Source organism: Anser brachyrhynchus, assembly GCF_964034855.1.
Source record: "Anser brachyrhynchus genome assembly, chromosome: 12".
Classification (NCBI taxonomy): Eukaryota; Metazoa; Chordata; class Aves; order Anseriformes; family Anatidae; genus Anser; species Anser brachyrhynchus.
Window position 1 is genome coordinate 16,362,358 of NC_137707.1, and position 15,020 is coordinate 16,377,377.

The following is a 15,020-nucleotide window of genomic DNA, read 5'->3' on the forward strand; positions in this document are numbered from 1 at the left end:
GTTGTGTTCTTAAATACGTATATCTGACAGTGAGAAAGACAGGCTAGAAGAGAAAGGACCAGTCCATATTTCCTCTCAGCTCTCCTCTGTCCTGTTTATTCCCTTCTGGTGAAAACCAAATAAGCCAAACTCAGTTTATACTACTGCATATGCCAACTGCCGAATTTAACAAACAACTCCTACAAAGAGTACTAAAGCATTCAAGAATGGTTTCATTTTATTCTCCAAACAAGTATAGAAAAAAGGCATGATACTGATCTGCACCACATACTAAAGCAGTTATCAGGATGATAGGAAAATAAACATCTTCCATCAACTCAGTTATAACATTCATGGATTCAATTCTAAAGTGACCCAATAAATGAAATGCACCAAAAAGGGGATTTTTAAAAAGTACATAATTGTATATAAGAACATCAAAGAGCCCACAGGTAAACTAGGAGAATTGAAGGAATAGGGATGGTAAGGAGAGAAAAACACTTTATAACAAATCCACAAAAACTCTAATACGAGGGTAAAACTTCACAGAGGTTTGTTCCAAACTCTTACAAAATTATTTTTAAAGGCATGCATGCAAGTCTCTGTCCAAGTGAAAACACCATGGACACCGTAACATTCTCAACTCTGTTGCTTCCTTAGAGCATATTTACAAGACAAGAAGAAATTTCACTTCCCTCAGAATGTCTAACGAGGACTTAAGTCAATTATTTTATAATTTGGTAGTGGTTTTGTAGGTTGGGGGTATTCTCAAACTGCAATTCAAAAATCTAGGCCACCTTTTTGACGCATACTTTTAACACAAATGCATGCTATCTGAGTGACAGCAGTGTAGATGCATTAATAACAGGCTGAGGGCAAGGAACTGACATGAAGAGAAGGCTGCCAGAGCCACCGCTGTTCTTATTTGCTGGCTTACTATGCTGCATTCCTTCCCCTTCTACACCAGAATTGCTTCAGCAGTAACTAAAACTAAAAAGAGGTGAAAAAAAAGAATGAACAACACAGGAAAAATATTATAGATATTTATTGGAAGGGGGGATTTTACAATTCAAACATATCAAACACCAGCAACAGATGATAGTCGATATTTAACACTACATATGCCAGGAAACCCATCTAAACTAGAAATAAGAAAGGTTGTTGTTTTTTTTTTTAAATACGGTCTGGAAACTTGAGGCCCTATGTGAAATGGTTTGATGTTCTCAGTGCAGAGCTGTGCTTCCATATGACAAACGTCCCAAATCACTGTAATTTGAGTTAGTTCATTATAGAGGGATTTCATTAGATTTTTGCCTAGAAGTTGAACTAAAACCATATACCTTTACCTAGTAATTTTGGGAATCTTTAACTCTATCTGTCCTGGCCACCATATTTGCAAAGAAATATGAGAGGGATCCCTACTGCAACAGTTATTCAAGGACCTTTTCCTTTGCACCAGAACAATTTCCAACATAGTGACTCATTTCCAGCTACTGAAGTGTGAGAAAGGTATTTAACTTGGGCTTGCTACTCCTATTTTCATAACAGGCAGAATGTTCGAACATCATCAACAGTACAGAGATCACCTTTAAATTGCATAACAGATTTGTTCCTCCGAAACAAGGCACAGGAATCTGTACAAAACTTGGAAAAGCATTACAACAGGCTTCTAAAGCATGCCATTATTCAAAGACAGTGTACTCTGATTCCTACAGCCACTCATTCAATTTCTTTTGTTCTGGAAGTTGACAAGTTAACTATTCTGTGCTTACAAATTTTCATTAGCCTATTAAAAAAGACTCAAATTTGTTTGCACTATACACCACGGGAATTAAAAAGTAGTTAATATATACCTATTCCAAAGTACTGTGCAGAAAACAGTGGTGTCGTACAGGGCTTAGGTTATGACCCGCTTAACTTCACTCCCAGAATGCACGATCCATCACGTACAAAAACACTGAGGAAAATGTGAGGTGTTAGTAAGTACCACTGTTAGTGAGAAATTCTGCTAATTATTACACCAAATAAGCATAGTCAACAGGCCAGAGCTGTGAGAGGGCATGTTTCAGGGCATTAAATGGCTGCCTCAGATGGAGATGAATATATTACACTCTGCCCTTTAACAATAAAACAATTTCCCTGACACTTACAAACCCAGGCAGTTCCAGCAGCAGAGATGAAGAGCTCAAGACTGTACTTGGCATACGACGATGTTTCAGTGCCACCTAGTGACGTGCACTTTAACTTTATTGTCTCCTAAGATTTATAGAGCACGAAAAGTTCAAGAGCTAACTCAGCTCGAGCATGGGTGCCTACAGGACCAGCAAGCGGCCGCGCTCCTTGTGAAGAGGAGACAAAGGAAGGTCATGGTGCAACAACCTCCTCCACCTTCTTTGCTATTAAAATACTTGCTTAAAAGGCTGATAACGGCTTATATGCACTTTGATTACAAGCTGCTCTTACAGTCAAAAAGAAATGCCTTGCAGAAACAGACAACACAGTATGTATCAAAACCTGTACTACGCACAAGGTTTCGATAGCCTGGATATTTTGTCAAATTGATTTTAGTCCATCAACTTAATCTTTTTCAAAGAGACTGTTTTTCCTGTTTGAATGAACTTATTATTTGGAGTTTTTTCACAGCTTAAGAAAGCATTTAAGAGACTGCAAACTTAGCACATTCATTCCTTGTTTGCATTTTGACACTTCGTATGCTTCTGCCACTGCATTTATTTCACATCTCCATTATCCTGTTGCGCTTCTGCTGAGTAGCACAACAGCTGAATTTAGGCTGATGCGAATTAACTAAACTTGGCAGGGCAACCTGGCCTCGGAAGAGCCAGGAAGAGGCTGAAATATTTTATGCAGACTATAAATTAATGTACATTGAATACCAGCACAATGGTCTACCAGCAACAAAAGCTACAAATCCACAAACTTAGATCAAGAAGAGACTGCAAAAGAGATGCTTAAATAATACAGAACAATCCCTGACTAAAACTAATTCCTGCACTGTGGGCAGCTTTTATTTCACATGATTTTAGAGGAAAAACAAGCGAAAGCTTGGATTAACAAAGTTTATCGAGGCCACCTGAAATGGTAATTCTTACTTTCCAATTATTCAAAACTTAAGTGCATCACTGCACATACAGCCATACTAGTAAACCATTGCAAAACTCACATTATGAAATACTTTTTTAAAAGACGGTTGAAACTTTTTGCTTTCTTCAGTACCACATTCCGTAAAATACAATATGAAGAGACCACAAAGGGAGAAAATCATGGTATCGGACAGTGGTCCTGTTCTGTGCACCACCTGTATGACTTCCTGGATAACACGGGACTGACTTTTACAAGGAAAACAAATTACACAATTTACAACCCAAAACTAAACTACTTGTGCACAACGTTACCTGGCATTCATTGTTTCCTTTTTCTAGTAAAATAATCCTTTGGTGTAAATGCCAATGCCCATCCGTTTTGGTACACCTTGCTTTCTTCCCTAGCAAGCTGCACAACTCTGAGCAAGTGTCCCCACTTGTAAGCAACCACAAATTTCCTCCAGCATCATTATCCTCTGTAAACACCATTTTCCACACAGGTGTCTCTCCCCAGTTTACTCTCCTCCTTCAAAAAAAAAAAAAAGTTTTGTGGTAAATGTATAAACATTTTTCTTCCCAACGGGATCAATGATAGCTCCTTGACTCACTGCTAGTTTTCCTCGCCTACATTGTCATTGGGTAAGCATCAAATAGCACAGCCTCAGCTACCACATTTACTCCTCTCATCTAACAACCTTGTACCTCCTTAGTGTGTTGACAACACACAGGAGTACACTAAGAGGCAGTTCTGACTGACATTTATCCTTTATCACAACATTTTAAAAGAAAGATGCTTACAGATAGCTTTAAATATTGTCAAATTTCTGAAGCAGCAGGGAGAAGTGCGTGTGCTCATGTCCTGACTATTACAGGGTCAGGATCCTGAAAATTATATTATTCTGCTAAAGACGACCAAAGAATCATCCTTATTTATCTATGTGCATCAAAAATTACAGAAAAGATGTGCAATGCAACATGATTTTCGAGTTAAAATTCCTACCTGGATGATCAGATTAAGAACATACCCCTGTGGATTAAACCTTTTCCCATGTTAGACAAATAGCTGTGATGTAAAGAGCCTAGGCACTGCAGGACCGACAGACCTTCAGAAAGCCAACTGGGGAAGCTTCACTCAATGGACTGCACACTAAGTTCAGAAGCCTCTAGTGCTAATGCATTTCAGATGTTTGATCTCTGCCTTAGGACTAAACTTCTACCACAAGAACCAATATTGCCCCTACTTGAAATAGCAAATAAAATAATAAAATATATGTATAATCTTGTTCCTTCCATTTAAGAGAATTCTGCTCATGGCTTCTCAAATCATGTCTCCAGGAATAGGTTTCCTACCATAAATGTATTTTCCTTTACACCTCTAGAAAGGCTTCACTGACCAATGCTCAACTTGTCATATGCCTTGGATGTTTCACGTTCATCGTCTTCCATATTCCAAGGGATGCTTATTTCTTACAAGCATGGATGACTTCAGCATGGCTAGCCATGTACTAAAGAATGAACTGCATTTCTCCAATGAAACCAGTAAGCTGGGGAACGGTTCCGAGTAAAAAAGTAAAACAGTTCCCAGTACACATTTCCAAGGAATTCTGTTTACCCAAAGACATTAAAAAAAAAAACTGTTATCATTTAAAACTATGTTTATTTGCTACCACAAATAAATTACTATATTAAAAAGTGGCTTGATGTCGCTCCCTTTCACTTCATTTTCAATTTTAATTTGTTTTCATTACAATAGAACAGATCATTAACTGTAAACAGGTTCATCATAATAATACAAGCATCACAGAGTATTTAAAAAAAATCAATTTCCTGTCACCTTTGTTTTATTTTTTTCCCTATAACCAATAGCTATTTGGAATGCATTAAAATACGCAAGAACCTCCAACACAACTCATCTGCCCTTGCTTCAGTATGAGAAATAAGTTGTTATCCAATGTTTCTGATACAGTAATTTTCTTTCAAAATCATGTGAAAAAAATCACGCATGACTTATTGTGGAATACACAGTGCAAGCAATACCAACTGTTGTACAGCTGTAGTTTGCAGGTTCCCAAAAAGGGCACGTAAACAAGTACGACGCACTTCAAGGACTCTGGACATCAATAAAATGGATTTACTCCCAACAAACTGCTCAGCAGTGTAGAGGGAAGGAGGGAGAAGGATATTGCTTCTTGTTCTCATGAATTCTTTTGAGCATAGCCACAGTACAGCTTTCTGTTGGACACCAACAGCAGATTCACAAGACAGCTATGTTAGGAACACCAACGTAAAACTAAGGTAAGTGCAAGAAAAGCAGAGGGATTCTGAGCTTTAGTAACATACTTGTTAAAAAGTATATTTGTTTGGTGTAAAACACCATTCCTCTACAGTTACGAATTCTTATTCTTCAACTGTGTAATCATCTTTATATTACAGCAGGTATGGGGCAATATCCAAAATAATAATTACACTGATAAAGTCTTGACAATTGTCCTATTCACAGGCTTCTAAAGTGTCACATAAAATAACTAGATTGAAATACAATTGTGAGTCCCAAATAATTACTTTGGTAATATGCATCTGTTAATGACCACCAGTATTTTTCTCTAAGACAGTTGTCATACAGAAAGGCTACTTATATTGCACTGGGTTTTATTCACCTTACTGCAGAGACCATCTCTTTTCTGCTGCCAAGATGCTTTTGCTATATGTAAATATTTAATGCTATTGCCATCAGTCATTCTGTGCTCATATTGTCTGATCAAGCATCTATTACTGTCCGCTAGATACGCTTGAGGATAGCATTTTTTCATGTCTACTGCTCAGTCACATGCAGGACCTACTTCGCAAGGGTTCTTCGAAGTTCAATAATTCATTAAACACTGCAAAAAAGGTCTGTATCATTTGCAAAAATTCCTGATTGTAGAGAGTGCAAAATTATCAAAGCATCCCTAATAAAAATGTGATTTTTAAAGCAATAACATTGGATATTGCTCACAAGTATTTTACTCATGCATGTGTACACACTGAATTCAGGGAACAGGCTGTAACGCTTTAAGCAATAACAAAGACTGGACTTGTACTGAGGGTACTGGAGCCAATCTAGATTACAGAAACAAATTTTATATCACCAGATCTACCAAGCAAGAAATACAACTTGATAGAAGTTAGAGTATACTGGATACATTTTAATTAACGTAATTCTCTAAAACAAAATTAAAAACCAGAGGTGAGTTTTACCCGTTTGCAGTTGCATGCATCACAACATTTTTCTGTTTAACTAAGTTCATAGTACTGTGTGTTACAGATCTAAAAAAGCTAATATACATAACTTTTCTATCAACATTATCTCTCGATACACCTTCCAATAAAACACCGTAGAATTCAGACTTCCAAAACACAAGCCCTGCTAAGGAAGTAAGGCAAATGGCCAGATTTCCCAAGAGGCTTACCTAGGATTAACAGATCTCTTGAAATCAGTCTCTTACTTTGTATGTAATGGTGCAATCTGGATGCAAAATATAGAAACCCAAGAATTATACCATAATCCAGTCTTTCACCCATGTACAAAACATCAAGTGAGGGCAATGCAGGTGTTCAAGGTACCTGAGGTTGACTGGTTTGCTTTTAAGACTTAAGCAGGAACAACTAAGCAAGGAGAGGTTAAAAAACCTTTAAGAAGGTATTTTGAATGCGTTGCTGTCATGATCTTTCAAGGAGAATGTTCTGAAATAAAAGAAAAACAATCAGCTATATGAGACATAGGGCAGTGTTTAAAGGGACCGAACCAATTTTGTTTCAAATCTTTATTTTGTTTAGACAAAAGGGAATCACTAGCTTTTTTTCAAAATTAAGAAACAGTAAGCATCACAAGCAGACCGTCATAGAGTGCAAGACAGCACAATTATTCCTTCTTTCCCAGTGGACTACCACGCTTTATGAAAATATGACAAGATCCAGCTATTCATCAGAGAGGCGAGAAGGAAATAAAAATGTTGAATTCAAAAGATCTGCCTTTCAGTTAACATCCTTAATGTAAATTAGGGTTAAATGTGAATGAAATTAATATTTAATCACTTGAAAAACTTCCATTCCTTTCTTCTCTTTAAACTCTACAACTTAATTATAAAATAATGTAAAACAAGTGTAAATTTAAAAGAGTCATTTTGAAGACTTGCATTAATAGTTCAAGACCTAGTGACACTGAAGAAAAGAAGGGGAGTCCCAACATTATGTTGCTTTAAGGTAACCGTGTGATTCTGTTGCGTGCACGCAGACAGCAGGAGCGCGAAGGCACGGGGAGCGCTGTGCAGGGAAGCAGGGCAGCAGCAGCGCGGTGGGAGGCCAGCCGAGGAAGGCTGACCCTGCCTGCTGGCAGCCGAGCACCGCTGCAGAGAGAGGGGCTGGTGCGCCACATTAAAACTCGTAGAAGAGGGGCTCAGCGTATTGCTTCGCATTTACCTGGGAAGGAAAAACTTGGTGTCATATAGGGGCACGACCCATTATCTAATGATGCAACATGATGCACAGTGCATGGTGCAAAATCAGGAGAAAAAGCATCAGCACAACCACTCTCCAAAGTCTTGCGGTGCTTGTGTAGTCTAAACTGCTGCCCTCTCAAACTTCTCTAAGGAAATCCCACGCCAGATGAATCCTGTAGCCCTCGTGGTTTGGCACACAGCAGTTACTATTACATTGTCTGCATTTACCATCTGTCACTGTGCTGTGATGTGGCAAAGAATTACTTTCTGTTCTAACACAGAACTTTCTGAATCATAAAAAGAACATACAAAAGCTGAGGTTTTCATAATTTTGTCTCTGTGAAAGGTAATTTGGCAGTAAATACCTAAAGGGGTGCATGCTGCCTTTCCTCTCTATGCATACTTTGAACTAAACCCAGGTTAGAAGTTGTCTCCTCACACAATAAGGAAATTCAAAATCACTGAAATGTTTCCCATTCCTTTCCAGAACATAACTGAAGCAGTTTGTCACTTGCAGGAAGACATGCACAAATGAAAGACGCGAGTGAGCTTCCACAGGATGCTGCAGTCACACAGGGTTTATAATGCTGAAAACCTAAATCCAAGAACTTCTTCCAAATCAGCTTTTGTTGAAATCTTTCGCTTCTTCTCTTACCCCCCAAAGCTTCCCCCTGCACCTGTTGTACTTGTTTCGACTAGAATTCCCTCAGTTACAACCAACTTAAAAAAAATTTGGCTTCTATGAGGATGGATGCTCTGTCAAAAATGGCTGTAAGTAACAAGGAGTCCTAGTATTAACCTAATTCACCAAATAAATCCAGCAGCATTCTCTATCGCTAAAGAGTAACACTCCCAGGTTGTTTTACTGAAGCGAACACGCCGCTAACAAACAGCACCGCTCAATCTCCAGGTGTACTCGAACGTAACACAACTTCTCCTTCCGAAGGGAGAACTCCGAACAGAGTACCAGGGTCAACCTTCCCCAGCAGGGACGGGCTCAGACACACTGTGCAGCGCTTCTGTCCCTGAGTCAAGCATGGGCTGTCATTGCATTTCTGCCCGGCATAAACCAAAGATACTATATGTTACATATTTTACAAATATAGTTGTGTTTGTTTGTTTTTTAAGCAAGCTGCATCAAAGTGAGAAAGAAAAGTGATTGTCTGAAAAACGTGTTTTTTTTTCCAGTACAAAGAAGCCAATGTTCCACTGAGCCTAGAAAGGTTTATGAGACCCGACTCCTACCCGCATTGTGACGGCCAAGTCCCTTTCCTAGTTGCTTAACTTCTGCTAATTGAACTTCACTCGCCTAGTGTAAACGAAGAGGTCTTATTTACTGTCAAATAACAGGTTTGCTTGCCCCTTTCTGCAATCACATTGTTTACATGGACTTGGTTGACTGTACTCTAGCACACAACATTTCTAAACCTGAATCCCAATCAGGGCTACCCTCATTAAAAATATGACCTTTCACCTGCTATGAAGCACCGCTAACATAAATTACATTTTGTTGTAGCCCAAAGGTGATAGAGATGAGAGTAGGATAAACAAGGAGTAATACAAAAGCCAGTTGGGTCAGCCTTTCATTACAGCCCTTTCAGAAGCTATTAATCTCGCTTGTAGTCAGTGGGCTGAAAATAATTACTTCTTCTAACCTATGTTGTACTCAAAAGCAGCAATAAGGACAGGTCATGCAAGACACGAATAATTCTTGGTCCTCATAAAACCACTTCAAATGGTTTTAAGCGACCATCATGGCACGTTACTTCACATCCCACTGACAGGAGAAATCTCAGCAGTATCCCCTGCATGTTACGTTGCATCACCTGTTCCAGCTGCATTTGGCCATAACATGCCATGAAGAGTACATAAAAAGTAACTGCGGCAAATGCAAAAGAACTACAAAACAGTTTTTTAGTTTTTAAAATGTGAATGGAGAATGCTTTTCCTCAAGTCCATCTTCATTCATCTTTCAAATCAGGGTTTGCATTTAAAACTATGTAAGAGGAAGGCTTCACTTATGTTTAATCTAGCCAGCATGTCTTGGTTGCTTCCTGAAACATAGAATTAGCATGGACCTTTAATACATTAAAAGATTCTCACGTTGACAACAAACATGAGAATGCTGCGAATCACACTGCTACAGGGCAGCCGCAGAAAGAAATTAAACTCGGTAACTCAGTGGCAGTTGAAAGTACTGGCTGGAGAATAGATAGTTACTTTGGAATTACAAGTTTGGGAGAGCTTGCTGCCAGCTGTCAGGCTCCTAACAAGTTTGCACTGAACTGCATATGCAAAAATCCATATCTGCCCAAATAAAATGCTTGCTTAAACGTTTATCCTGTTGTGTATAAGCCATGGACAGATGGCTCTAGAAAAAAATGAAGTTAAATACTGTCTGAGAGTTCTGCCCACTAACAGCAACCTAGTGCTTATTCTTCTGAACTAAATATCTAAGTGATAACAAGGAAGGGAGAAAAGCAGAAATTTTGGGTTGTGTGACATGAACAAAAATCCTATTCCACACTTGAGCACATCAGCATTTTACACGCATCTGGGAAAGACCTTTTGCCTAGTGCCTCGAAGAGAGACTCATGTTTCACTGCACGCCACAAACAGCTACTGTAGGATGAGAACTGTGGGATGCTAACCAAAACTTCAGCAGTTAGCGCTTTTAATCTACTCATCAACTAACAAGCAAAGTACACATTTCAAGTAATAACCAATACTTACCATGGCCCATTCCTGAACTTCTGCTGGCATCTCCAAAAAAAACAACCACACATTTATCTTACTGGTAAGGTAACAAATGGCTGAGGAAAGGAAAAATGTAATCAAAAACACTGTATTTTTGTAGTGATAGACAAGATTTCCTAATTTTGTTTGTTTTGTCATTGCTACTATGATTAAGTTCTTTAAGTATAACCTACTGTATATAGGTATAGACCTGGAGTCAGAAGAATCTCTTATTCAGTTCCAATTCCCTGTTTGAACGTGATCAAATCAATTAGCTTTCCTGAGGCTCATCTCTCTAATCCTCTATCTTCCCCCAAAATTCTTTCAAAACTTTAAAAAAATAATAGGAAGCTCTCACATGAATAATTTCCATCAAACATCCACTGTCCCTAAACTAGTGTATAAGCAAACACAGGCTGCTGTATAATAGGGACCTTTGCACATGTAAGGAGGAGCACTAACATCTGGTTCAATTTAGAGCCAACATAAGGGAGTACAGTGCCAGTTCCTTCAGCAGAGCTAAATCACCTCACATCAGAACTACTTCTAATGATCAGAAAATCAAGATGATGAAAGCAAAGAAAATCGGTTCAGTGCCTTGCTACATAGCTATTGAACAGCTGAGCAATCTGCCCAAGGACAAAAGTAAGCATGCCAAAAAAAGGCAAGTAACTGCAAAACAAATACTAGCAAATGTTTAAGAAAGCAGAAGTAATGCCAAATGAGGTTGATGTTCACTACAGGCATTTTAGAAATCTAGCGTCACTAAGGTAGTTCAAGAGGCCCATGCAAGGATCCAAGGCTTTGGAAATCTCTCCCTTCCCCCTCCCAAAAAACACAGGAATTCCTGTATTTCAAAGAACCTGGTGCAAACCCAGCTACAAGCCAGTCCTTATGAAATACAATGACAGATTTTAGTAGTAGGCAACAATGATTTTGTCTACCTGCATCTTTCTTTTAGTACTTCATCGCCAATTACGGTAAAAGTTGCTCAACAGGATGCATACATAAGAAAATCCCTGTCACAGAGCAGATGCAAATTTAATTACTTTAAGTTAAACCTTCCATCTTGTCTAGAGGTCCTTCAAAAATGCAACTGTAAACAAGCACTACATTGCAATCAGGTGTCAAGGGCTTATTTGATCTCTTGCAAAATATGTCACCAATCACTGGCAGAAAGTGGGTCGAGAGAGAGAACAAAGGAAGAAACTGTCAATGGACTAGGTAGCTCATGTGAGCGTGCCTATTAGTGCACTGGATCTTCCTGCTCCTGTCTAATGCTGTCCATATAAAACCTTCTTCATTTGACAGTGTTCTGTTATCCTGCATTTGATGTAATTTTTCTGTAGTAAGCAAAAAAGAATCTGCGAAAAGAACTGATAGAGTAACCGAAAACCACTGAAGATTCCAAAATTGTTCTGCTAAAATATCAGTTGTGTGCTATTGCTGTTGGCTTTTGTTTTTTGCTTTTTTTAAATAATGTTACATAACTTCTAGAAGGCTCTCAATACGTTTGGGAAAATGGTCACATTGAAGTTGGAAGGAAATGAACTCTACTTTGCACAGAATTACAGGTGGTCCCAAACAAGGAATAGGTACCATTATCTTAAGAAAGAGAGCAACAATATTATGCATATGCTTTGCTTCCAGCCAGTTGTACGTGGTACGCATTTTACCTTTCATTGAAACATCTTTGGGGGCCTAGAAGCAAAATACCAGATAGCTCTCTGCAGTCTGCTGATCAGCCCAAATATTCTAGTAGATAATTGCTCATTCTGTATTCCTGCTCTAACTCAGAATGTACAAAGTATTAGTACTTCAAAGAAATTTGTGAATACACAACTGTAAAGACATACACAACTTGCCACAAGAGGTATGAGTACATTTTGCTGCACACACTCAGTTAAACGCTGCAACTGCACAGTTTTGAAGTATCATTAAAAATACACAGAAAATTCAAGACTGAATATGCCAGACATCTCAGTTCTTTTGCAACCTACACAGTTAAGCAATATGAGAACTGCACTACTTGAGCAACCAAGACTGACTGGTCTGCATGGCACAGCTTGTCTCAAGAACTACGTGCTGGTGGGGGGGTAGCAGGGGGTGTGGGGAGCAAACTAACCCAAAATACATTGGATCCAACCATCACAGCCACGTAGCAGCACAATGTAATAGCTGTGGGTCTGTCATCTGTAAGATCACCTAGAATCCTTGGGCAAAGTCAGACTAGATCTTGAGTACCTAAGCCCTTCTACATCCTAGTACAACTCCTATAGCCTTACAAGCTGGTCTAATACCGATTACCTCTATCAAACTTGTCTTAATCTAGCAAAGAACTTATCACAACTGCTTTTCTTAAATATACTTAAACACCAATGTCAAAAGCTTGATCTTCACTTTCTGACTCAAACAGTGCAACTTATACATAACGCTCATCAGAAATTTTCTGTTTAAACGCCCCTGTGTTATAGGGGCGAAACAGAAAAAATTGTGTTTATAAATTGTGGTTTCACTATGTAGTGAGTTAATATTCCAGTGCACTTCCACAAAACCAAGACGCATCCTTACAATCTGTAAGGCAATGACATTATCAAAAACTGTGTCTTTGAGACAACAGAGAAGCCCTACCTAAAACAGGCTAAGGAGCTTCTACTTCATACAATCAGAAGGATCACACACTAGAAAAGGAAGTATTTTCTTCTTTGGCTTACAAAACCAAGCTTTCCTACGCTAATCTAAGCTAAAAAAACAAACAGAAAAACAGAACAAGGAGGGCTAGGAAGCTGACTGCCTAGAGTCATTTCTACTCATTCAAAATTTGATTAATGCCTACCTTCTGGTGCTAGAGACTCACAAGAATCAAAAATAACTTAGGTTTCAATGACACAATTAGTTTTTCTTCTTAGAAAAAGAAAAGTTGAATCTGACTGGAGATGATAAATCAGACTGTATAAAACAAAGCTGCTTGTTTACCATTTCCCTCTACTAACATTGGCAACAAGATAAACCTAAGCAGAAGACAGAATTGTACTTTTTTTTCTTTTTAATAGAAATCTTCAGTTGCTGCTTTAGAGGGGCAGACCAGCCTCTTTAACCCTGAAGTACATAATCCTAATACCATGAACTAACAGGGGATAAAAAAAAAAATCAAAAACAGTTGACTATGAAATAAGAATACTGCTGTTCAGGCTCCTCAAGTTTGTATATTTGTAAAGGGAAAAATGAGACGGAAGAAATTTTCAAAATTGCTAAATGTAGAAGGTGCATTGGGCAAGGCCTTACTTTGTTTCCTCTCCAGGCTGCTATCCCCCCTATTTAAGCAGGGCTGTATGTCATATTTACCAAGCTGGTACGCTGAGTTTAGCCAAGTTTAATACGTACCACACATACTACTGAGCAAAGAAACCAAACTGCCGAAGCTCTCCCATCTAGTTTGCTTGATTAGCAGAATACACAGTTAATAAGCAAAACCAGCAGATGCTCTCAGTTCATTTTAAAAAGGAAAATTTACTCTTAGTTTAAATAGAGAATTTTGAGTGTACATCATTTTATTCGCATATTAGGTAAGAGTAGTTACAATCACTTAGAATAGACCGTCTGCATTTTTAAAATCCATCAGGTTAACAGTGCATTTACCAACAAAAATGCTCTGCATCTATTTATCTCATTCCAACAAAATTTAAACAGTGCAACGCATTATTCATCTATCCATATTATAAACTCTCGTGTACATTAAGTGGATAATATTATTAACACTGATGTTTCTGTAGGCTATTCATAAAATAAATGGTGGACAAAGTAATTCCATCTATTACACATGGAATTCAATAACAATAATAATGAGAAAATTGCAATAGACATTGTGAGTAATAATCAGAACTAGAACGACAACTGTAACAATATATCCATTGTGGAAATGTTCTGATTATAGAAACAGACTAATCTGCAATTTTTCATCACTGATAAACTCTGGAAACCAGCCAGAATTCCCATTATATTTTATCCCTGTCAGTTTGTGCCTAGAACAGCTGCAAAAAACCTACTTGATTTATTAATTTAATGAGAAATAGATAAATGTTGTTTGCTGTGATAGAGGAATACGTGCAGCATGACATCGTATCGCTATACCTGCCTCAACACTCCAGCTAGCAAAGTGTACTATACCTTCCCACGTCTGTAGCTACAAATGCGACACAGGCAGTTTTGCCAGCATCATGTCACACAGCTCTCCTGCCTTGTCAGTCCACGTTCTCCAAGGCTTCTTGTTAACATTTACAGGCACCATGTGATCCTGCTTTAGAGGCTGCAGCAGCGACTGCTTGTGTCAGAACAGAGTTCGAGGTAATTTTCTGGTTTGAAAGCTTCAGTGGTCTTAGTTCAAATTTTTATTACCTCCAATACCTTAACATTTTTACTGCCGCAAGTACAGTAATGCCTAGAAATTATCTGTAGAAGCACAGAAAAGTGTATGGCCTGCTAGAAACACAATTGAGTAATGCTAAGATTAGCCACAAAGAATCCAGCAAGTTTTGAAGAGGGATCACAACAGAAGCCCTAGGACTGGGCATCCAAGGCACTCATCAACTGTACGAGTTTCTGCAGTCAGAATGCTATGCGAGATTTTCTATGAACACTGCCACTTCAACAGGAAAAGACGACATGTGGCGAGCACCAGGGACTGTTATATAGAGGTGCCCTAGGACAATGCCATCCACCTTGTATT

The 15,020-nt window shown here is 38.5% G+C and overlaps 1 protein-coding gene across 13 annotated transcripts in view; it reads right to left on the reverse strand.

The window, feature by feature from the left end:
• The window catches only part of FTO (FTO alpha-ketoglutarate dependent dioxygenase), a 247,898-nt gene that overhangs the window by 215,532 nt on the left and 17,346 nt on the right, over positions 1–15,020 (reverse strand). The gene's annotated exons all lie outside the window — the stretch shown is intronic.